The 23,320-nt window shown below is 48.5% G+C and overlaps 1 non-coding gene across 1 annotated transcript; it reads left to right on the forward strand.

Moving 5' to 3' along the window:
• The first annotated feature begins 21,782 nt into the window (after positions 1-21,782).
• Positions 21,783-21,855, forward strand: TRNAP-AGG (transfer RNA proline (anticodon AGG)). The gene has a single exon. It is a non-coding gene; the product is annotated as a tRNA-Pro (tRNA).
• Positions 21,856-23,320: the final 1,465 nt, after the last annotated feature.

Below are 23,320 nucleotides of genomic sequence, written 5' to 3' on the forward strand. Positions count from 1 at the left end.
CAAATGAAACAAGGGACTTGCTTTCAGGGAGTTTAAAACGTCTACTCGTGGAGGCTTTCTGAAGATCAATGCGATGGCTGCCATTTGTCAAGCAATTACGTGTCATTCTTGGGGCTGCCCCACGTGCCTCCGTGGCCTGTCTCATTGGGTTCTCATCTCAACTCAGTGGAGTAGGTGCCATTTTTACCCTAATTTACAGATGGGGATATTAAGCCTAGGGTAGCACACTGACATCACTAGAGTGACATATCCGGTTGGGGAGGGACTTGGAATTTTGCCCAATTAACTCCACACCAAGGTCTACACTCTCAAGTAAATGAAAGTGTATCTACTGGCAAATTGTGGGGGTTTTTTTGGGGGGGGGTAGGTAATTAGGTTTATTTATTTAGTTATTTTAATGGAGGTACTTGGGATCGAACCCAGGACCTCATGCATGCTAGACACGCACTCTACCACTGCGCTATACATTCCCCCTTTCTACTGGTAAATTGTGATATGAAAAAAAAAAAAAAAGGCTGATAGGAGAAAGGGGAGAAAAACAGAGGGTAGAATTAAGATAAGGTGAGCAAGAGACATCCTCTCTGAAGAGGTGATGTTCAAACTGAATGTCTAATTCTGGGGGATTAGAATGAGCCAAATGTGGGACGCGATGGGAAGACGGAAGAAAACAGCAGCCATCCCTCCTTGGCCTTGGCTGCGAACCCCTCTGCAGACTCCCGGGAGCTCTTCCTCCTGTCCGGAGGGCGCTGCTCTTGCCCTTTCCCCTCCTAAGCTTTTCTACTCATCATTCGAGACCCAGCCATGCCCAGGACGGCTTCTCTGGCTTGTCTGGCCACACGGATGGTCCTCAGAGCCTCCACGGCTCTCAGCCATCCCTCTGTTCACCTTCTGGTCCCTCCCAGTCACATCCCAGTCGACCAGCTAACCTTGCTGGACATTTTCCCAGAATCTGACTGCTTCCACTCTCTTCACTCTTGTCCACGCCACCGTTTTCTCTTACTTGGATGACTTTATTGGTTTCCTGACACGTCTCCTGGAGTCTACCCTTGATTCCTCAAGACTATTCTCAGTACAGCGGCCAGGGCGATCCTCTTACACTATAAATTAGATCGTGTTACCCTCCTCTGCTCCAAACTATGCAGGAACTCCCCAGCTCATGCAGAGTGTAAGCCACACACACACGCACACACGCACACACGCACACACTGGCTCCATCAAGCCCAAGATCATTGTTTTATTCACTGATGGTCTCACAGCACTTGGCACACGGTGGATATTGGGTGAAGGTGGCTGAATAAGTTGGCTGGTAAATGGACTCATTCCCACGACTGCCAGGCCTCGCAGGTCCAATGTGGATGCATGTCTTTGGGGGCCAGTTTGTAGAGGGGCGTGGGACCTGTTTGCTTGAGTTTGATTTCGGCTCCCCCGCCTCCTAGGATCTCGGGGAGGCTGGATAACTTGGGGGCCCCTTTTCCTCATGTGTAACGCGTGGGTGGTACTTACCGCTTCCCTCCTAGGTTTGTATCCAGGAGGAAGTGAGAAACTTCATGTGAGCTGCCGAGTCCCAGGGAGGACGTGTCGCTGCTAATGCCTGTCCTTGGAGCCCCATAACGTTTGGGAATGAGAGTGGAGTGACTTCTGACCTCTTCTTCTCCTTGGAGCGGGGCCAGACATCATAGGGGAAAGGCAGAGTCCTCCACAAGACTGCCCTCCCTTCAGACGCCAGACACCAATGTGGGGCCCCCAGTCCACCTGCATTTCTGGCCAGCTGGCTCCCCGTTTGAGGGTCCCCCTACTCCCTGGGGCTTGCTAAATCACTAGGAAGACTCACAGAACTCAAGAATAGCACTATATTTGTGATGACAGTTTTATTGTAAAGGATATTAGTCAGAACCAGGCCAAAAGGACAGTCACACGGAGCAAGGTCTGGGGGTGGGGTGGCAAGCACGAAGCTTCCGTGTCCTCTCCTGGGGGATCCAGGATGCGTTACCCTCCCTGAACATCAGTGTGTGACAATACTCAGAGTACTGCCAACTGCGGAAGCTCCCCTCAGTCTCCAGCGTCCCCCTCCTCCCCAGAGGGCAGGCTGACATGTGGCTCAAGGTCCCAGCTCTCTAACAGCAAGGTTGGTCTCTCTGGTGTGGCCGGCCCCATCCTGAATAATCATCTCAGTAGCATAAACTATCCAGAGCCCACCACGAGTCACTTTATTAGCACAAATTCACGGGGTGGTCTGAGGACCCCTGCCTCAGATGAGAAAGACACTCCCCCATCACTTGGGAAATTCCTAGGATTCAGAGGCTACCTCCCAGGAACAGGTGATGAGGGACAGCCACGTTCTTTATTACACAGGAGAGAAGAAGGAACATCGTGGGGCTTAGTGTTACTCCCCCCTCAAATCTCACCATGATTTTACGAGATTGACAGGGACCTGCTTGGCACGGCCATCTGCCCGTCCCTCTGGAGGAAGCACAGGTGTGAATGTTCGATGCTTGGGGCTCACCAGTGCGCTTGCTTTTCCGCTAGAGCCTGATCCTCCTCACAGCCCCGCAGCTGCTGGTCTTCCCCAGGGCTCGTGCGGAGCTGCCTCCCCACACGGTCTTGTTCATACCCGGGCTCCAGCGCCCATCTCTGAGCTGACCACTCCCATGTCTTTCTCTTTCCAGCTGGGACCCCTCGATGTGCTCCAGACTCCCATGTGCAGCTGCCCACTGGACCCTCCTCCCGGCTGTCCGCAGGCTCCGTGAGGTCAGTGTGTCCCCGGAGGAGCTCATCCACCTGCCCATCAAATCCATTTCTTCCCCAGGCTTCCTCTGTTAGCAGTGGCATGGCTTCCGGCTGACCGTCCACGCTTAAAACCTGAGCGCCATCTTCACCCTACCATAGTCCCCTGGGGCTTCACATCCTGTAGATGCTGCCGCCTAACTTTGTCTCCAGTATGCGTCTCCTTCCTCTAACACCCAGTCTAGGTTTCACGCCATGCCCCTGACCCTCCAGCTTTCCTTGTCTAAACCCCCCAGGGCAGGGAGAAGTGCGTCTTCTGGATCCCAAATTCCTCCATCCTCACTCAACGAAGCCTCCCATACTGTCTCAGGACATCCTGCCTCCTTGACCAGCGCCCCTACCTGGTCTCCTCCGGCATCTGTCTTAGTGCCCCACACCTGAAATTTGCTCATTTTGCGTGTGTGTCAGATGAATGCAACACAGGCATGGCGGAAGAGGAAAAAGATGGAATTGGACAAGGAGTTTGGGCATCAGTTTCCAGTGGGAATAGACTTTCAACTGGACTTAGCAGTGCTTTTTTTTTTTTTTTTAAAGAAGCCAGAGTTTATCTCTGCTTAAACAATACTACAGGACATTCAGAAAGTTAAAAGACCCTGCGCTATCTGGGTTTCACATAATATCATAGCCAGGTGCTGACTGTTGCTGCCTCTGCTTCGTAATCCTCAGGCTGACCCTGGACAGTTGGCTGCCTCACTGATTCTTCTGGTCCAAGAGTGGTGTATTCTGAGTTTCGGTGTAATCCATCCAGGACCATCCCTCCGGCAATGAGGACAAAACCTGAAGGTTTTCGATCAGGGGAATGGTGTGATTCAAGCATGGGGAGGGGGTAGGGCGGGAGGAGGAGGCTTCCTGGAAGGATGCACACAGGACGATTACAGACACTTCCAGCACCTTCACAGACTCGGCCGAGGCACTGCTGGTTAGTTGCAAACAGTTTCCTCTGATTGATTCAGTGGCTCCGTGGTCCAAGTCCAGGGCAGGAACGGAACGCGTGGGAAGAACGCTGCAAAGACTTGTCGGGGATGGCGAGAAGGGATCAACCAGGATTATTACGGCGAATGAAGCTCTCCCTGGAGCCCAGGCAGATGATTTCAACAATAGCATGAATGCCTTTTAAAAACCCTTCCAAAATAGCTGGGATAATGGGGGTTTAGCTTTCTCAACAACAATGAAAAAAAAAAGTCATAATTGCCCATTTTTAAAAGCTCCATCCTTCTTTCAGCGGGGTGAAATGATCCTGGTAATCTGGTGCTCGGAGAAGCAGACCCATTAGGCCTCCTTATCACCCAGCTCCCTGCTCCCCACATGAAAGGGGGACAGGGTACCTCCCATTCTCAGGCTCCTCTCTCCCTGTTCAATCTTGTAGCAATTAGCAGGCATTTCACGGCCCATTTCTGTCAAATAATGTGACTTGGCCAAACCTGATGCCCTTATAACCATCTGAGGACTGCAAATCATTTTCTGAGTCCCAGATGGAGAGAGGTTTGGAAATGCATGGTGGGTGAGTTGCTGGGAACCAAACTCAGCTTCCCGGAATTCTGACCTCCTCTCAGCCTTCAAGTCGGGGTCAGAGAGCAGTATGGGCACACTCCGCCCCTGCGTGTCCGGACCCCCCTGGGCCATTTGCTCCCTGCTCCCTTCTCCTGGAGGCTTGCTCCTCTTGGTTTTACAAGACCCTGTGCTTCAGGCAAGTGGCTCCTTGGTGTTTGCCTTGGCTGCCTGCTTTCTGCCAGTTTGTTCGGTCCTTCCCCCAGCTCTCATCTGGATTCTCCTGGAGTCACCCCACCCGCAGTCTTAGCCTGACTCTACCTTCTGACAACTCCCCATCTTTCTTACCCCCCCACCTCTTTTCTACGTTCTGGGTTCACACCCCTGGCAGCTTAATCTTCTCTGACTCCGCGTGCCCCAGAGCGGTCCCCTCACCTGTGTTTTGAACTGGACTATCATTGCATTGCAATGGGCTTCTGTTGGTTTCCTTTCTTCAGATGCCTTCTCCAGTCTATCTCCACATGCTTAAGTTGAAGAGCCCATCCTCACCCCAGATCCTTCAGCAGCTCTGCAGGTACACTCAGATCAAGGTCAAAGCCTATAAACCTCGAGGCTTCCATGACCACCTCCCTTTACCGCCCTTCTTGGTTGAGGCCCAAGCCCAAAGGGTTAAAAGGCATAACTCTGCAGCCTTGAATTTGTGAGACTAAAATTTGTATTTGGCTTCACCACAGACAAGCCAAATATTTCTGACAAAGGCATTTTACCTCTCCAGGCTTCAGAGTCCTTGTCAATGAAACAGGGGAATCGTAACAGTACCGTCCCAAAGGGGCATCGTGAGGACCCCAGAGAAGTCGCATCCTGCTTGGCAAACAAAAAAGAAGCCTCCAGAAGCCCTACTTCCTTGCCCTGTGTGCAGCTTACTGACTGCTGCAGGGGATTGCGAACCTCCACCCCTCCTACGCGCCCTCCTCCACTTCGGACTCATATCTGAGTGTCCGGTGTGTCCGGCCCCCGCCGTGCACTGAGAGGACCTTGAGACTAGAAACCAGGTCTTTATCTGGGCTTGTTTCTCTTAGAGGACCGAGTGCCTAACACCATCCTTGGAACTCTGTAGCTGTGAAACGGAGAACTGCTGATAAGTGAATGGATGGAGGGCATAAATGAAGGATGGACAATACCTGCCCAGGTGGGTGGGCATGAGGCATGGATGTAACGAGTGAGTGTAAGTGCCTGGAACTGGTGCTCTGTGCCCCAGTGGGCTAGGTTTATATTGTTTTACTTCGCTTTCCCTTGGCAAATCATCCTGAAATGGCTGGGAAGAAAGACCTAGGAAGGCAGGTGGGGCTAAATTATTTGATTATTGTTTCCTCATTGTGTGACCTCGTTGCTTCCTCTGTCAGCTTGTGGATGACAGCAGCCTAATACTGTGATGATCCAACCACGTGGTGCCTGATGGGCCCTCAGATACTGTCCCTCTTCTTTCTTAAGGTTAATAGAGAGACCTTGTGCCCCTGGAGGATGTGGGAGGCTCTGTACTGCTGTGACTGTCACACAAGCGGGGAGCGACAGGGCACATCCAGGGAATGGCTGGCGAAGAGTGCTGGCAGCATCCACAGGGGACCATGCGGGTTTGGTGGAGGAATAGTCAACCACCAAGGTGGTGAGAGGGCATCACCACTTCATGAGACTCCCCAGGGGCCAGGGATGCAATAGGAAGGAACGAAGGATGTTTTGAACTCCGACCAAACGTGTGTAGAGAAATGCAGAGTGATGCTCCATACTGGCCACTAGGGGGCACTGCTAGCGCTAAATTAGGTACCACGTGAACAGCCTCATCAAGGGAACGGAGAGCCCTCTGAGAAAGAATGACGGCTTTTGCCCCTGGATTCTCCTGCAGGAATGACACAGCCTACGAGGCCATCTGCGAGATCTGATGGAGCACGGACCCAGCACCCGGATCTGCCCGTGGGAATGAATGGAGCAAACTCACCGGCATCACCGCCATGGCTGTCCTGCGCTGCGGATTAAATGCTCGCACGTGTTCACACGCATTCTAAATGTGGAACATCGTACAAAAGTTTGGTGTATTTTCATGGTTTACATGTAACAGATTGATGTTGTTTTGCAACAGATTGGTGTTTTTAATACACATATTTTTGCCAAGGCTCTACATGTAAACCCCCGGGGTGATAATGTTCAAAGTCGAAATTTGAGGCCTCAGCTGGAGTTAAATAGCCCTTCTGCCCTCTCCTCCTGGTGGACCCTGAGTATTGGGGACCTATGGATGCTTCTATTTTCGAGACATCATTCCACCACTAACATAATGGAATAAGAAAGAAAAGAGGAAAAAAGGAATAAAGGAAGGAAGGAAGGGAGGAAATCTAGAGACTCCCTGCTCTAGATGGATCTTTGATGGGAAGTCTTTAGAACCCACAGAATTTCACTGGAAACAGGAAAGAAAGAAATGGAAGGAAAAAAATTAAAAAAATTAAAAATAAAATAAAGAAATAAAAGGAAGGAAAGAAGGAAGAGAGAGGAAGTGGGAGGAGAGAGTGAGAAAGAAAAGAAAAGAGAAGAAAAGAAAGAAAGAGAGAAAGGAATAAAGAAAGGAAAGAAGGAAGGAAGAAAGAGCAAGGAGACAAGCAGGACTTGGTTTGGTGAAAGTCACTCCCAACAGGAGGCAGGTGCTGACAAATCAAGCTGTCCTTGAGTCCCTAAATCCTGCTCTAAAACTGTTTCCCAGGCTCCAGTTTCTCAATGCTGCCAGCTGCTGTGCAGAAGAACAGAAATCTCAGTGTCTTAGTTTGATGTAAATCTATTCTTCAATCATAGAAAGCTTGATTGCTGCTGGGGTGGGAAGGGGAGCCTCTGGTTCCACGCTCACTCAGGGACCCAGGCAGACAAAGCCACCAGCATGTCCCAAGGATCCAGCCCCCAAGGCTGCCCTGGGTGTGGCCCTCCAGCCATCTGATTCTGTAGATGAGAGCCTGGGGTATCACATGGGGGTCTGCATGGGCCAGGTTTGGAAGTGATGTACGTAACCTCCATCCTTCTTCTAGTCACAGGCTCCTCCCTCCGTAGTGATGCAGGGAAACACAGTCCCTGGTTAGGCAGCTTCCTCCCAAGGACAACTCTGAACTAAGGGAAGTGAGCACGAATCTCTTGTCACTTCTCGAGTTTTGCCATGTCTGGGAACCACGTGGCCCATTCAGTCACTTGATATGTTTCTTTAAACTGGTTCACATTTTTTCCTTTAAAAATGTATTTTAAACTTCATTTCTTTATTTACTTCTCTAAATGGAAGACCATCTCACCTGCCATAAAGAAAATAAAACAAAGAAAGGGCATTAAAAACAAAGTAAGGTGATCAAACTCAAGCCAGATTCTGTTATCCCTAAAGGTGCTGAGCCTGGGGACCGCTGTGTTAACAAGAGGGGGTGGGGAGGGTGTGGGGCCAAACCCAGACTTCCACATCTTGAAGTCTTGAAGTTGTGATTGTCATTGTCATTACCATGCTTGGAAAGGAAGTGGAGATGAGGCCGTCTCCCCCGGCCATGGGGTGGGTACCGCTGGGAGGAGCATCTCTGTTCATTGTGTGTCGTGTCGTGGGCTCTGCACTCTGGGGAGCCCCGCTCTAAAGGGAAACAGAGGGCGGTTGGCTGCAGCAATAAAATGCAATGGCCTTGGGGTCTAACGTTCGCCTCCCTCATTGCTGCCAGGGAATTGGTGTCTGTCTCCCTCTCAGGTTCAGCGAGGAGGGAAGCAAACACAGAGATGGTACTTTATAAACCAGCTGGCTGCGACAGTATTATTAGCGGAAACTGAGTAGGCACCTAAAATGCCAAAAGGCTAACGTTCTCTCCTAAGATTCCAAAGAACTGTCTGTTCCAAGGAGGCCAGCGCAAAGGGAATCAAATTCACTTTAACGGACAACATGGCCTTCAAGGGGAAGGAATCCTGGGGAGAGAGAATGGTCCTGTGGATGCCCAGAAGTGGGAGAAGGCTGGAGTGGCTGGAGTTCAGAGTTACAGACAGATGGGAGAGACGCAGTCAGAGAACTCGACTGGGCTCAGATCATGCCGAGCCTTGAATGCCCACCCCAGGACCTTGGACTCTCTGTACAAACAGTGGGAAACTTGGAAGCATGTTAAGCAGAGGGAGGGTGTGATGTGATCAGCATTTTGGACAGACACCATTATTTTGACCGAGTGTGGAAGGCCGAATGCAGAGATGACATGGCACCACTGGGAGGACCAGCTGAGGGGGATGAGCCTGGAAAGCAGGTGGTGGCAGGTGGCAGAGTGAGGAGCAGTCGGGTACTGAGGGATGGTAGGCAGGGGAGTGTAGCAGCCAGCAGGGCAGGTAAGGGGTTGGGGCCAGGAGGTGGTGATGGGGTGGAGGGTCGAGGAGGCTCTGAGTGTATTGGACAGGAACTGGAAGTTGGGTGAATTTTGCACCCTTGACCTTGGAGAATGCGAGGATTTATTCATTTGAAAAGTGTTACTGGGCACTGGGGATAGGACACTGGGACCCGGGCAGGGAATCGGGTCTGGCAAGGGAGGTCTCTGGGGCACAAAATTTAAGAAAGTGCTCCCTTTGGGGGCAGTGCCAGTGCAGGGCAGCTTACTTGCTTCATCCTAGTAAGACAAAGTTGCTACAATCATGAAATTTGTGACGTTCACAGACATCAAGCAAATGAATAATGACAGTGGCCATAAATAGTGGCAAAAACTATGGGGAGGACAGCGGGGTGTTTGAGGAGCCAGGGTGGGGGGCAGTGACCAGGCGGGATGGCCCTAGGCCGTGGTAGGGGTTGGGGAGCATTCTCATTGGGACGGGAGGCCGCCCGGGGGCAGCGACACGGTTTGGTTCCCATTTGCACAGAGCGCCCTGGCTGGTATGTGGAGAGTGGGTGAAGGGGGTCGGGGTAGAAGCTGGGAGACCATGGAGGAGGCCATTGCCGTGGTCCAGGCAACAGAGGGTGACGGTAAGGACCAGGGCGGTGGCTGTGGAAGCAGGAGGAAGTGGGTGGCCGTGGGCACTGTTCCTGAATTAGAGCTCTTGGGACCTGTGGGTGGAGTGTAGACACGAGAGAGCTCAAGGTGCCTGAAAGAATGAATTTTTAGTACCTCTGGCCCAGAATGTGGCTTTAAAATATGCGCTTCTAATTTGTGTTCCTTCCGTCCTTGTTGGCCATCTGCCTTCTGGTCGATGCGCCGAGGTGGGCGCTCGCCTGCCGTCCAAGGTGGTGTCTCCTGTCAGAGCCTGGCTGCCCTCTTGGATCAGGCTGTCCTTGGACGGGGAGAGGCAGGGCCTTCCAGAAGCTTCACGGACTGAAAGGTTCTCAAAGCCCTTCATTAATGAGAAATTGCCTCCCTTGGAGGGAGGAGGTACAGTACTAAGTTTCCCATCTCAGCCGTTGGAAACAGCCCCCTGGGGTAGGGGAGGGGCGGGTCCCCATTTCCTCTGAGGTCTGGGGCTCTGCGATGAAGCCAGGGAAGCAGTCCAAGAAAGAGAAGCCTCGTCTTCAGACAGCATGTGGGCCTGACAGGCAGCCTCAGCCCCGAGTGGAGGGGACAGAGGTTCCAGTAAGGTGGGGGAAGCGGGACATGTGTGGCTTTGAGAGACGGGACTCCAAACGCAGTGTCACCCTCGTTCCTCAGCTTGAAGGCAGTTTCTTGATCCGAGGGCCTGGCTCTCCTGCGGCGCTGTGGGCCCCGGATAAGCGGGGCTGGGGTGAGGTCAGGGTGGGGGCCAGCCTCCCCCACCCCTGCTGGGGTAAGTCAACAAGGAGGCAAGGACCGAGGCCAAGGGCATTAAATCCCAATTATCTGCTCGTCCTAAATACTTCCTGTGAGAACAATTTGTCATTGACATACTTAATTAGACCCTTGACCAATATTTTCCAGATGTGGGGATTTTTGCTAAAAAAACCCAAGCACAGATGTTTTCCATATTTAATAAGACAGCGGAGGCAAACCCTTGACACAAAGGAGTAGTAGGAGCCACGGGCTATGAAATCAGGGTCGAGAAAGAGAACCCGCTGGCCTCGGGGTCTTTCAAAGGAAAGTGGCACCAGTGGGGAAGACGGAGCATCGCTGGACGGGGGAGGGCGTCTGCTTCGGCCGAGGCTGCCTGCAGCAGCCTTAAGGCAGAGAAGACCTTTGGTCTGAACGCTGGCAACCGAACAGAAAGACTGGGATGGCGGGGAGTTGTCAAGTCAAGATTTGAACCCATGTGTCTGCTTTCACCCCTAAGTCCTTGAGTGCAAATAATAATAATAATAATAATAATAATAACTAGTAATAATGAGCCCGCGACCCCCAGGCTTCCCCACAGTCACCAGGGCCACGGCGAGGCCAGGGAGGTGCTGCCCGCAGGGCAGCGTTTAAGGATGCTCCTCGTCTCAAGTACTGACCCTTCAGTGGCACGGCCCGGAGAGTGACTGCCTCGCTCTAGTCCTGGCCCCTAGCATCACCTTGTCACAATCCTGTCTTTATGTTCTTCTCGCCTCAATTGATCCAGTAGCCTCCAGCTGGCCTTCCTGCCCCCTTTTTCCATCCCTATCAATCGCCCATCCTGGCCCTGAGTGATTTGCTAAAACCCAAACTCCACCGCATCGCTCTTGTGCAGGAGCCCCTTCTATACCCCTCCATGGCTCCTGGGATGAGGTCAAGCCACTGGGCATTCGAGGCCTTCTAGCATCCGCCCTGCTGAGCACCGTCGGCCCCCACCCTGCTGTCCTGCCCACTCCCTCCTGTGAGCCACGGGGTAGGGGGCACCGCCCTTCCCCCTGGTGCAGTCAGCCCTGGCCTCTGTCTCTCTGGTCAGGTGCTTCCCTCTGCTTGAACAGCCCTGCCCCGACTCGACTCCCCACCATGGCACCTTAATCCAAAAAGCCTCAATCCCTCAGCAGGAATTGCCTTCTCCTGGGACTCCTGGTTCCCTACAGACTCTCTCCTGCTCTCCGTGCATAAACCTCTTCCAGCCCCTGCACCCTGACTCCTCTACTGGGTGTTCCTGCATTGCTGGCTGAATTGATAAGGTAGTTGGGGCGGATGCCCTTCAGATGAGGCAAGGAGGCCTACAGAGCCGGGATCAAAAATTCGGATGTCCATAGGGGCCAGGCAGGAGCTGTCATGAGTGAGGGGCTGAGGGGACCGCAGTGTCTGGAGAGCTGGCCTGGCATCAGGGCCCGCCTGTGCTCAGCTGGGGCAGTGCTTGTCCCCAGGAAAGTGTCCCCTGTTGTGGCTGGATCTTCTGGATTATCCATGAAAAGCAAGACAGGGAGCTGAAATGATTTGAAACACCCTGCAGGCCCACCAGGGGGTTAGTTCCAACCTGAAACCAGAAACAAATAATCTGGCCAACATAACCAATTTGGCACAAGAACAATGAACTGAAAAAGGAATATTTATTTATGTTCTATTAGTTGATGTGCTATTCATGGACCCTCCACCAACTGGGCTGCTGCTTGGAACTTTCCAGATTTCCCAGGAACCCGCCGGGCAGGTAAAGCAGCCAGGTGAGACGGCAGAGCATCTCAGCCAGTGAAATGCTTGTCGAGTGACAACTACTTGAATGTTTTTACCCAGCACAGGTTTGGTGGTGGTGAATTTTTTTTTTTTTTAATCAAGCATCAGCTGCCTGCGCTTGTAACTTGAGGTATCTTAGAATTTCCTTCATCTCCACCCGCCTCTTCCTCTGTTATTGTTCTCTTTTTTACTAAATTTCTACCCCTTTGGCTTCAGGCACCTGCTTGGGAATCACAGTGACCAGGGTGGCTGGGAACCAAGCAGTAAACCGGCACAGCCTCTTTGGTTTCTAATCAGAGCAGGGGAGACCAGAGAGGCTTAGCGCTTTGACTCAGGTCACACAGCTAGGTCCAGCCAGAACTGGAGCTGGAACCACGTTCCACTCCCTCAGGCCAAGCTTGTTACCCTTTGTGTAAGGACACTTTGCTGTTTAGACCTGTCCACCCCTCTGCTAGACTCAGCAGGAAAAGTAGGGTGTGATGCATGTAATGTATGGAAAGACAAGGCACCTGTCCCCCACACAGCAGTGACCATGCTGCAGGGAGCGGATGCTGCAACGTTGCTCCCAGGTGCCTCCCGGGCGGCCACTGCTGCAATGGCTGCTGACCATTCAGACCCCACCTGGCACCGGAATGGCCCTTGGCTGCGGGCTAATGCCCCTTCCGGGTACACTCGTGGCCAATGACTGGCTGATGTGGGGACACAATCTGCCCCTCTTGCCTCACTTTGGGGCAAACCTAACGGGCTCTGGCAAATCCCGATCTCCCCCAGACTCCACCAGCTCTGGCCTCAGGGGCAGTCACCTTGCAGCTCTGCTCCTCCCTGGTTCATATCCAATTACAGGTCTTCCTCCTCCACACGCCCTTCTCCAGGCTTTGGGGTGCCCTGCCAGCGAGATTCTAGACACACACAGGACTCCACATGTATATTCTTATACATGGCTCTATACATTCACGTTTTAAATGTATAAATAAGGAGATACGATACAGTGTGATACACATTTTCTTTTTTACAAAGCAATATACTTTGGAGATAATACATACATTTAGATCTGCCTCAGTTAAAAAAAATATATAGTTACATGGGATTCTGAAGTGTGATTTTCCTCAAGACCTACCCCCATCACCTCTCCTTGTATCTAGATCTATATCTAAGCCTACGTTCCAGCAGACCGCCGAAGGATGAGGCACGAAGTGTGACTCGTGATGAGATGGGATACATACCAAACGCTCACCAAGTTATACGGATGAAAACCTGGGGGACATATGTGAAATCTTGAGGCCGCAGGATCAAACTGGAAGGAATATGACGTTGGATCAGATGGAATCAACTGATATGGGCCAATTATTAATCACAAATTCAGTGTTTTACCTTGAAGGACTAGGAAGAGCTCTCATACTTTGCTTGGTTGGTTGAAATATGGACCCTCCCAAATAGCCTAGATTAAATGAAATTGAAAATGACAGAACTTCCTTGCTATGTTATAGAGGAAGTTACCCAAATCTTAGGGAGACTGGAAGGCTAGAGTGCATTTATCATTGAAGACTTGCACGTGCTCCCTAGGAGGGTCCAGAGAATGTGCTTCTCACATGGTTGTGAGAAAAAGATTCATGTAGGGGGTCCCCCCAGAATCCTCGAAGCTCTCTGTGATAGCTCTTTTCTGAGGGTCAGAAATTGCCATGGGAAGTGCTGCCATTGAATGGGGTCTCCAACGCGGGGGGGGGGGGGGGCAACAGGATCCAGAGTGGTAGGAGGGACAACGCGGTGGCACTTAATCACCAAAGACAAGGGGGCATGGTTAGGGTAATGGACAGAGGAACCAAAGCAGCAATCAGAACAGTCTGAGATCACAGAGACTTTTTTTTTTTTTTTTTTTGCTTTAATAGACTTTACTCTTTTAGAGCAGTTTCAGGTTCACAGCAGAATTGAGCAGAAAATACAGAGAGTTCGCACATAGCCCTCCCCACCCACACATATATACTCCCCTCCATCAACATCCCTCATCAGTGTGGTGTATTTGGTACAATCAATGCACCAACATGGGCACATTATTATCAGCCGAAGTCTATAGTTTACATTAGGGTTAACGCTCGATGTTGAACATTCTATGGGTTTTGACAAATGCATGACATGTAGCCACCACTACAGTATCATACAGAATAATTTCACTGCCCCCCAAAATCCCTTGTGCTCCGTCTTTTCATTCCTCCTCACAGAGATTTTTGAACTCAGAGATCAACTAGTTGGTCATGGCATCTCTAAAAGTAAAATAGATGAGCAGTCAGCCAAAGTGGAAGCAGAAGAGCTCTAGACTTAATTATCAGAACTCTGGCTTGAAGGATTAAAACAGAGACTCATGGCCTTCAGTCAGTTCCCGGACTTGAGCCAGTTTACAGACCCGGAACTCTTCGGATGAAGGGGGACCGGGATCCCCTTGAAGAGGGCCCTGCTTCACCACCAAGAATGTATATTATTAACTGTCCTCCCCAGCCTGACCCAAAGAATCTGTCGCAATTTACCAGGGCAACTCTAAATTGGGGAAGGGGAAATAATCAGGCTTTCTCAGTGATCAGTGGAAACTGACTTTAACTGTTGAAGACCCAAAACGTCACTGTCTCCCACCAGTCTGGGTAGGGGGTCACAGAGGTCAGGTGATTGATGGAGTCTTGGCTCAAGTCTGTTCCCCTGTGTGCCTAGTGGGTCCCAGAACCCAGTCTCTGGCCATTTCCCAGTTCTGAAGTGTGATATACACACTGCAGGATCCCTGCATGGGTTCCATGACCCACGGAGCCAGGGCTGTTGTGGTAGGAAAGGCCAACTGGAGGCCAACAGAACTGTGTCTACCAATGAAAATATCAAACTACATTCCTAGAGGGATCGCCGACATTAGTGCCACCATCAAGGCCTTGAAAGATGCAGAGGTGATTATTTCTACCACATCCCCATTCCACTCACCTATTTGGCCTGCAGAGAAGACAGACCAGAGAATGACAGATGTTTATTACGAAATTACTCAGGTGGTGACTTCAGCTGCAGCTGCTATTCCAGACGTGGTTTCGATGCTGAAGCAAATCATTGCATCTTGTGGTATCTGGTACACAGCGGTTGATTGGCAAAGGTATGTTTCTCATTATCTGTTGGTAAAGACCATCCGAGGCGATTTACTTTCATTTAGCAAAGCCACCAATACACCTTCACTGTCCTACCTGAGGGATACATCAACTCCCGAGCCCTAAATTATAACAGAGTCTTCAGAGACACTGATCACCTCTTTCTTCCACAGGACATCATGCTGGTCCATGACATGATGGTATTGTGCTCATTGGATCCGGCGAGCAGGAAGTAGCACCTGCTTTAAACACATTAACAAGACACTTGCGTATGGGAGGGTGGGAAAGACATTCCACAAAACTTCAGGGTCTTAGCACCTTGGTGAAACTTCTAGGAGCCCACTGGTCCAGGACGTGTCAAGATATCTCTTCCAAGGTAAAGGACGAGTCCATGATCTGGTCCTCCCTACCACTGAGAAAGAGACACATTGCCTATTGGGCCACTTTGGGATTGGAAGCAACATGCATTTAATTTGAGTCCAGTTCCTGAGTGACCTGAAGATGTGACCCAAACAAAAGAAGATCCTGCAGCCGGCATGGGCTGCCATACAAGCTTCTCTGCCATTTGAACCATATGACCCAGCATAGTCAAAGGTCCTTAAAGTGTCCAGTTAGGGATGCTGTTTGGGAAGCCTTTGGAATCCTCCTGTAGGTGAACAGTGCAGACCCTTAGTATTTTTGAGCAAAGACTTGTTATCCTCTGTGAATAACTGCTTTGCTTTCGAGAGACAGCTTCTGGTTTATTACTCACCCTTATCAGAGACTGAACACTTGACTGTGCCATCATGTGGTCTGAGCTGCTCATCATGAAATGGCTGTTGTTTGACCCATGAAGCCATAAAGTTTGGGGTTCACGGCAGCATCAACCTGTTGATGTTCACGTCCGGCATCAAACAGAAGTGGTACATGTGAGACCAAGCTCAAGCAGGATGTGAAGATACAAAGAACTTACATGAGAAAGTGTCTCAGAGGTTCATGGTCCCTATTCCTGCTACACTGCCTTCTCTGCATTGCTGATCAGTACCTGTGGCCTTATGGCCAGTTCCCTATGTCCAGCTTCCTGAGAAAGCAAAAAAATACATGCTCAATTTGCATGACAGGCAGGCACCACCCAAAAGCCGACAGGTCCAGCTGTAGCTCTGTTCCGGGATAGATCTGAGGCATGGTGGTGAAGAGAAACCCTCTTAACAGATGATGACATGTGAGACATTGTCTTAATGTCCTAGAACAGTGTGAACAACGCACCTGGTTGTTAATTTTGTATGGAAGGAAACATGGCAGGAGATACAGATATGCACTGTGTCACGGGCTGTGGCTGAAAGTTTGGTTAGATGGTCCGGGACTTGGAAGGAACTTGATCAGAAAATTGGTGGCAAGTCTGGAGAAGAGGTCTGTGGATGAATCTCTAATGGGCACAGAATGCAAAGATATTTGCATTCGGTGTGAATGCCTCCCAAAGGGTGATCCCAAGAGAAGTGTATTTTTAATAACAACCTGATCTGTGGACTATCAGCCAGCCTCCTACCCCAACCATTTCTATCATTCCCCAATGGACTCAGGAACAAAGTAGTCTAGGTGGCAGTGATGGAGATTCTGTGCGGGATCAACAGCAGACACTTCCATTCATCAAGGATGACCTGGCTACAGCCTCTATTGAACGCTAAATCCACACACAGAAGAGACCAACTCCGAGCTATTGATAGGGCGCCATTCCCTAGGGCAATCCGCCCATCACCTTGTGGAAGACTGATTACACTGGACAGATCTAATCATGAGAGGGGCAATGGTTTGTTCTTAATGGAATAGTTACTCTGGGTATGGATTTGCCATCCCTGACTGTAAAGCTTCTTGTGTCTTCCAGGAGTATTTAATTTGTGGGTGTGTGCGTGTAAGTTTTGTGTGTAATAACTTTCTTGTTAAATTTATTCCTAAGTACTTAATCTCAGTTACATTTTAAATGGGGCTTTCCCTAGCACTATGCCATCTGTTTATTGTTTGTATATATGAAGGCTGTAAATGTAAAAACAAATTTTTTAATGCATCAGTCTCTTAGATCATGTAGAAAACAAAAAATGGAGTTACAAACCATTGTTACAATAATACTAGCTTTTCTAATTGCCCAATTGTTTACTTTTATTGAAATATTTATTTCTTCATATGGTTTCAAGGTACTGGCTAATGTCTTTTCATTTCAACCTGTAGGACCCCCCTTAGTGTTTCTTTCAGGGCAGGTCTAGTGGTAATGAACTTCCTCAGCTTGCATTTATCTGGAAGTATCTTAATTTTTCTCCAACATTTGAAGGACAGTTTTGCCAGCTATAGGATTCTTATTTGACAGTGTTTCCTTTTAGCACTTTGAATGTATCAACCTAGTGCCTTCTGACCTTCAAGTTTCTGATGAGAAATCTGCTGTCAATCTTACTGAGAATTCCTGGTATGCGATGAGTTGCTTCTCCCTTGCTGCTTTCAAGAGTCTCTCTTTGGCTTTATCTTTCAATCGTTTGGTTATATGAGTATAAAAATTCATGTCTTTCATCAAAGTTGGGAAGTTTTGGCCATTATTTCTCCAAATATTCTTTTTACCTTTTCTCTCTCTTCTCCTTCTGGGACTCCCACAATGTGTATATGACTCCGCTTGATATTGCCCCATAGTTCCTTTGTGTTTTGTTCATTTTTTCCATCTTTTTTTTCTTCCTATTCCTTAGATTTGATCATTGTCCTTTCTTCACTTTTTGCTGATTCTGAAATCTGCCTTTCAATCCTACGAGTCAGTATTTCACTTTAGTTATTGCACTTTTCACCTCCAGTTGTTGGGTTTTATTTTTGGGGAGGGGTGGGAGGCAGGTTTTCCATTTGTTTCTTACATCTTTTTCTTGATTTTCTCTGTTCATCCTTTAGTTCTCTGAGCATCTTTAAAACAGTTGTCTTAAAGTATTTACCTAGGATCTGCCATCGGGTATTTTTCAGAGACAGTTTTTTTTTTGGTTTTTTTTTTTTGATATGTTTTGAAATTTTATTGTTGAAAACTAGGTATTTGAATCTAATAATGCAGTAACTCTGAAAATCAGGTGCCCTCCCACCCCACCTTTCTCCAAGTTTTGTTGTTTTTATTTGTTTTGGGGTTTATGTAAACTGTGCCAAGGATGAGTGTGAAGTATAGACTTACCGCCTTCTAACTTCTTTTCTGAGCCTTTCCCTGGGCACACAGGAACTTTTTAATACCCCCCACGTAGGTGGTTACTTTTGAATGACCTTGATTCAATGTCTGGTCCCCAAAAGGGAGAGGGTAGAGAAAAATGAAGGGGGGAAAAGGCACCGACTCTTTATATCCCCTAGAAATCACTTCAGCCAGAGGGAGAGGGGCTAGAAACAACGAGAAATGGGCATCAGCAATGACCACTTGCCTCCCTGCCTGCGCATCTGTGACAAGGTAGCCACCAGCAGTCAGAGCACGGGTCCCCCATATTTGGAGGACACTAAAAAGTCCAGTTAGTTCTTGTCAGGTAATTGCTTCACATTGCGTTTACTAAATCATCTGGTGAATTGCCAGAATTTTCCACTTCCGCCGAAAATATTTAGTTCAATGTGGACATTCAATTATTTATTCAATCAGTATTTGAACTGGAGGAAGAAGAGCGTCCACAAACACATAATTCCCACACAGTGAAATGGATTCTAGAACAGAGATGTACACAGAAGAAGTAGTTCCTAATTTTAATTCTGTCGGGGAGGCAAGTGAGCCTTCACATAAGAAGTTCCTTTGTCAATCAAAGAAGAACAGAAAGGGCTTTCTAAGCAGAAGAAACAGCTGGTACAAAGGAATAGAAACTTGAAGTGCCAATTTAGGAAACTACAGGTGAGCTGTTATAAAGGACCAGAGTTTAAGCCTGGCCTCCTGTTGCATTTCAGCATTAGAATATTCACGCTAACTTCATCTGACGGTGTCATAAGGTGCTGTTGGCTCCTCTTGTCAATTCCACTTAACGTCACTGTTAGATTAAATTACAACTACTTTCTGCAGAGTAAAGGTCTTAAGAAACATTGTTGAATTCCTTATGTTCGCTTCAAAATTCCAAATCTCTCGATGCTTCGCCTTCTGACCTGGGCTTATTTTTGGAAGCAATTTGCTTTTCCTCTTGTTCCTCAGTCTAACACACCTGGGCATTCTGTGCTTGATAAAACTGAAGTTAATTAGCTCCTCTGTTGCCCTCTGACCATCTATTATCCAGAAAGAACAGAGAAACCTGCTTTGTCAGACAGAAACATCTTTCTCCAGAGATTCAAGGTGAGGATGGCTAGAGGGGCTGTCTGGAAATTTTCCTCTTATATTTTCCAGCAAACTCTTACTGCTTTCTTTATGTAGTGAGCCAGTTTGAAAACTTCAGGTCTTCAAAGGCTACCACCTTTCCCCAAACTATGTCTTTGTTTGTAGAAGCCAGCGTTAAGTAGACTCTGCATGTATCTCTTAGCCGGGGCACTTTGGGTTGGGTTCATTTACCAGCTATTGGATCCACCAACAAAGCTATTGGATCCAGCTATTGGATCCACAATTCATTCACACACTGGACTCTGATATTTCAACTTTCCAGATGTGCAAACTACATTAACGTAACATTCACCATCCAGCCACCTGGACCTGATGTCTCAGACGCACTTTTTTTTAGCTCTTCTTCTCTACTCCCCAGATTCTCTCTGTTATCAAATCCGGGTGGCTCTGCCAGAGAAACATCTTCTCTTCCTCCGTCTTTCTCTGCCTTTCTGTGACAAGCACTGAGTGCCTCCTATGGGAAAAGATCGTTACTGTTTGTGTTCTCTAACCCACCCTGCAGCCGAGGTCTGAGGCTCAAGAACCCACTAGACCTGGGCAAGTAATAGAAAGATAAGCGAAATGGGTGATGGGTGGTAATGGGTTTGGCTGATTTTCCAAACAGGCTGCTGGATCATAGTGCCAGATCTTCCACCCTTTCAAGAGAACCCAGAGCATATCACCTACTACTTCATTCTGCTACTATTTTTCTTAATCCTTTGACCACCTTTCCCCATGTCACCCACCTCCTACCCTCAGTCTCTGGCAACCACCATTCTACTCCCTGTAGCTATGAGTTCAGTGTGTTTCAGATTCCACAGTATAAGTGAGATCATACTGTATTTGTCTTTCTCTGTCTGACATTTCATTTAGTACAACACCCTTAAAGTCCATCCATGTTGTTGTAAATCTCAAGATTTCCTTATGTTTTATGGCCGAATTAAATTCTTCTGTATATATAATCTCTCTCTGTCTCTCTGGTTTACATCACATTTTCTTCATCCATAATCTTTCTTTATGTGCCTCACTTTCCCATCAGACTGTGATCTTCTCCAAAACAAAACCTTTGTTTTTTTCCTCTAAATATCCTTAGGACCTGTCACGATGCTTGACACACAGTATGCAATCCGCTAGACAAACAATCAGACAACCCTTCCAATATACTGGCCCCCTTAGATTATTACCTGCTCATTATCCATGCTCTTGTCCCCTGGGCTACCTCACTTTCTTACTCCCATGGTCCCTGTTGTCATTAGCGATAACTGTGCCCTCCCCATAAGTTAACTTCCTGCCATCCCCCTCAGTGATTACCATTTCCTGTCTCTCTAGATTTAGTATCTCAAGTCCAACATTTGGACCCCACCAGAACCTTCAGTCCAGTGACCTTCCTCATGTCCTGCACTTCTCCCCCTACCCAGTGTATATTTGATGGTCCAACATTCTAATCATGCCGTCTCACACATACCTTTAATCCCTTGTAATTTCAACATAGGTGTCTGACAAGAATGCAAAGCTGGTTGCATCTAGTCTCCACAACTTTAAGTCTGCACCCAAACAGCAGGTGTGGTTGGAGGCAAAAGCCCTAACCATGTTTACCCTCCCCTATCACAGGGGTGACCACAGCCTCAGGCAGCTATGTGAGATGCCAGACGGGCTGTGTCTTTCCCAGGTCTGTTCACTCTTCTGCTCTCTCAGATGTCATTTCATATCTTCTCCTCTCTCCCTAAGGTCTAATAGTGCTTCCCCACCAAAGAAGGCCCTGATTCTTATCTTGTTGAGAAAATTGAAGCAGTATGAAGAAAATTTCCTCCATCGCCACAACTACTTACCTATGTGAATCTGTGCCTATGTTATCGGTCTGTCCATCTGTCCATCTGTCTGTCCATCTATCTGTCCATTCGTCCATCCATCCGTCCACCCATCCATTTACCCATCACCTGCTCTCTTTCTTCCTGGTACAGTAGATGAACTGTCCTCTCTCACACCTGGCATTCTCTCCACCTCCACACTAGCCTCCACTCCTCTCTCTCCCATTCAAGGGCGGCTTTCCAGCAGTTGCCTCCACTCTTCACGCCCCGTTGCATTATCAGAACTTCCCATCTCCCTGGATCAATCTCACCAACACACAAAAAGGCTGTTATTCCTCCCATACTAAAAATAAATGTTCTCCACCTCCAGCCACATTTGTTCCATGTTCCTGCCCCTCTTCCAAGTAAAACTCTTCATAGAAATTCTCTGTACTCACAATCTCCATTGCTTCACCCATTCTGTTTTAACCTACGTCAGTCAGATTCCACCCCCCCACCCCCCACTCGCCGGCATTCCACTTAAACCGCAGCTGTCACACTCCCCTTTTGGATGAATTTAGTCTTTATCTTCCCTGACTTATCAGTAGGGCGATCATATACTTTATCTTCTAAATCAATGCTTTTGAAACTGAGATGGTGCTATTAATAATTTTTTTTGGAATAACATAAACTGGGGCTGCCCCAGGAAAATCCCCCAATTTTTTCATTAATTTATTGCTAAATGCTCAACTAGAGAGTATGGGGGCGGGGAGGGTATAGCTCAGTGGTAGAGTATATGCTTAGGGTGCATGAGGTCATGGGTTCAATCCCCAGTACCTCCATTAAAAAGAAAAAAAGTTAATAAACCTAATTGCCTTCCCTCAGCTAGAGAGTGTGTCCCTCAGAGTCTGATATTTTTGTCTGCCTTTTGTCTTGATTTCTCTTGAGCCCAGAATAGCTGTTAAGCAGTAGGTGCCTAATTATTCAGGGAGCACATAGTGGACTCTTAATAGAAGTTGAATAATCGGTGGTTGAATACATCACAGCTTACTCCCGTGGTGGCCTTAAAGCACTGGGGATCCAGCCGATGCAGACGCCCTGGATGCCTGTGACCCGCTGGCTGGAGCTGCCCTCCCGAGAGGAGTGTAAGTCCTGGGGACATGTCACCTGTGGCTTCTCTTCCAGCTCTTTGTCTCGTCAGAGCCCTTTGGCCACTTCCCTTGGACATGCTTCAGGGCACCTCCTGCCTGACAACTGACTTATTTGCTTTCTCCAGCCAGGATGAGAAGCATAATGTCACAGGTCACCCAAGACGGGAACAATCGGGCCCCTGAGTCCTCCAGTTGCTGGTGATTCAGAAATCCCACTTTGCCCCCAAGATTATCCCGGCTGAGTTCAGAGAAGCAGGAACTGCACGAGAGCAATTACCCTTCACCAAGGAAGCGGTGACAGCACGTTAGGGGCTGCGGCTCACTCTTTTAAAGCTTGCTTTTAATTCTGAGCAGAACCTACTCATTCCTTCTTGCATGAGGTGAGGTCATGACAGCTTGGTGTCATCCAGCCAGGAGCATTTTTCCATTTCAGCAAAAACTCCCCATCACCATCAGTTCCCTCGATTTATCTTGATACATTTATACAAACACACACACATATACGCATACCCAGGTGTATATTTATATACAAATGTGTCTACCCCAATACACGTACAGAATATTATACATCATATATATTTGTGTACATATATATAATATATATGTGTATTACACATGTATTTGAATCTACGCGCCATACACAAAAAGGACACTTTTTCCTCTCTTGGAACTAAAAGCAATTTATCACAACTTGGCCAATCTGATGATTCTCAAGGAACAAGGATTGGCAAAGATTCTTAAAGAACCATTTGACAAGCATGCGACCTGACAATTAAGCAGTGCCTTCTTAGACTGTGCATGACAAGGAAAAAATGATTTGTAACTGCCACCTCCCCCATCATCCTTTCTAAGGAGGAAGGTGGGGTAGCTACACGGCCTTTCTTTGCTGATGGTGTGGGTTGGCAGGCTGAGGGGCTGCCTCACAACAGGGAGACTGTAGTGAGCAGAGAAGCCCTGAGTTTGCAGGGCTGGGGGCAGGGGGGCAGGGGCAAAACCCCTGCAGTGTCGGGGGAGGAGGCGTGCAAATGGAGATTTTATGAAGTCTTCTGTGGGGTACGGAATTTCTTCTGTCTTCACTGCAAAGTTTTCAGTGATGTTTTGAGGCAAGTGGGATTCTTTCCAGGGAATACAAAGCAGATCCAGTCTTTTTCAAAGT

The sequence above is a fragment of the Camelus dromedarius genome, chromosome 27 (genome assembly GCF_036321535.1).
Source record: "Camelus dromedarius isolate mCamDro1 chromosome 27, mCamDro1.pat, whole genome shotgun sequence".
Lineage (NCBI taxonomy): Eukaryota > Metazoa > Chordata > Mammalia > Artiodactyla > Camelidae > Camelus > Camelus dromedarius.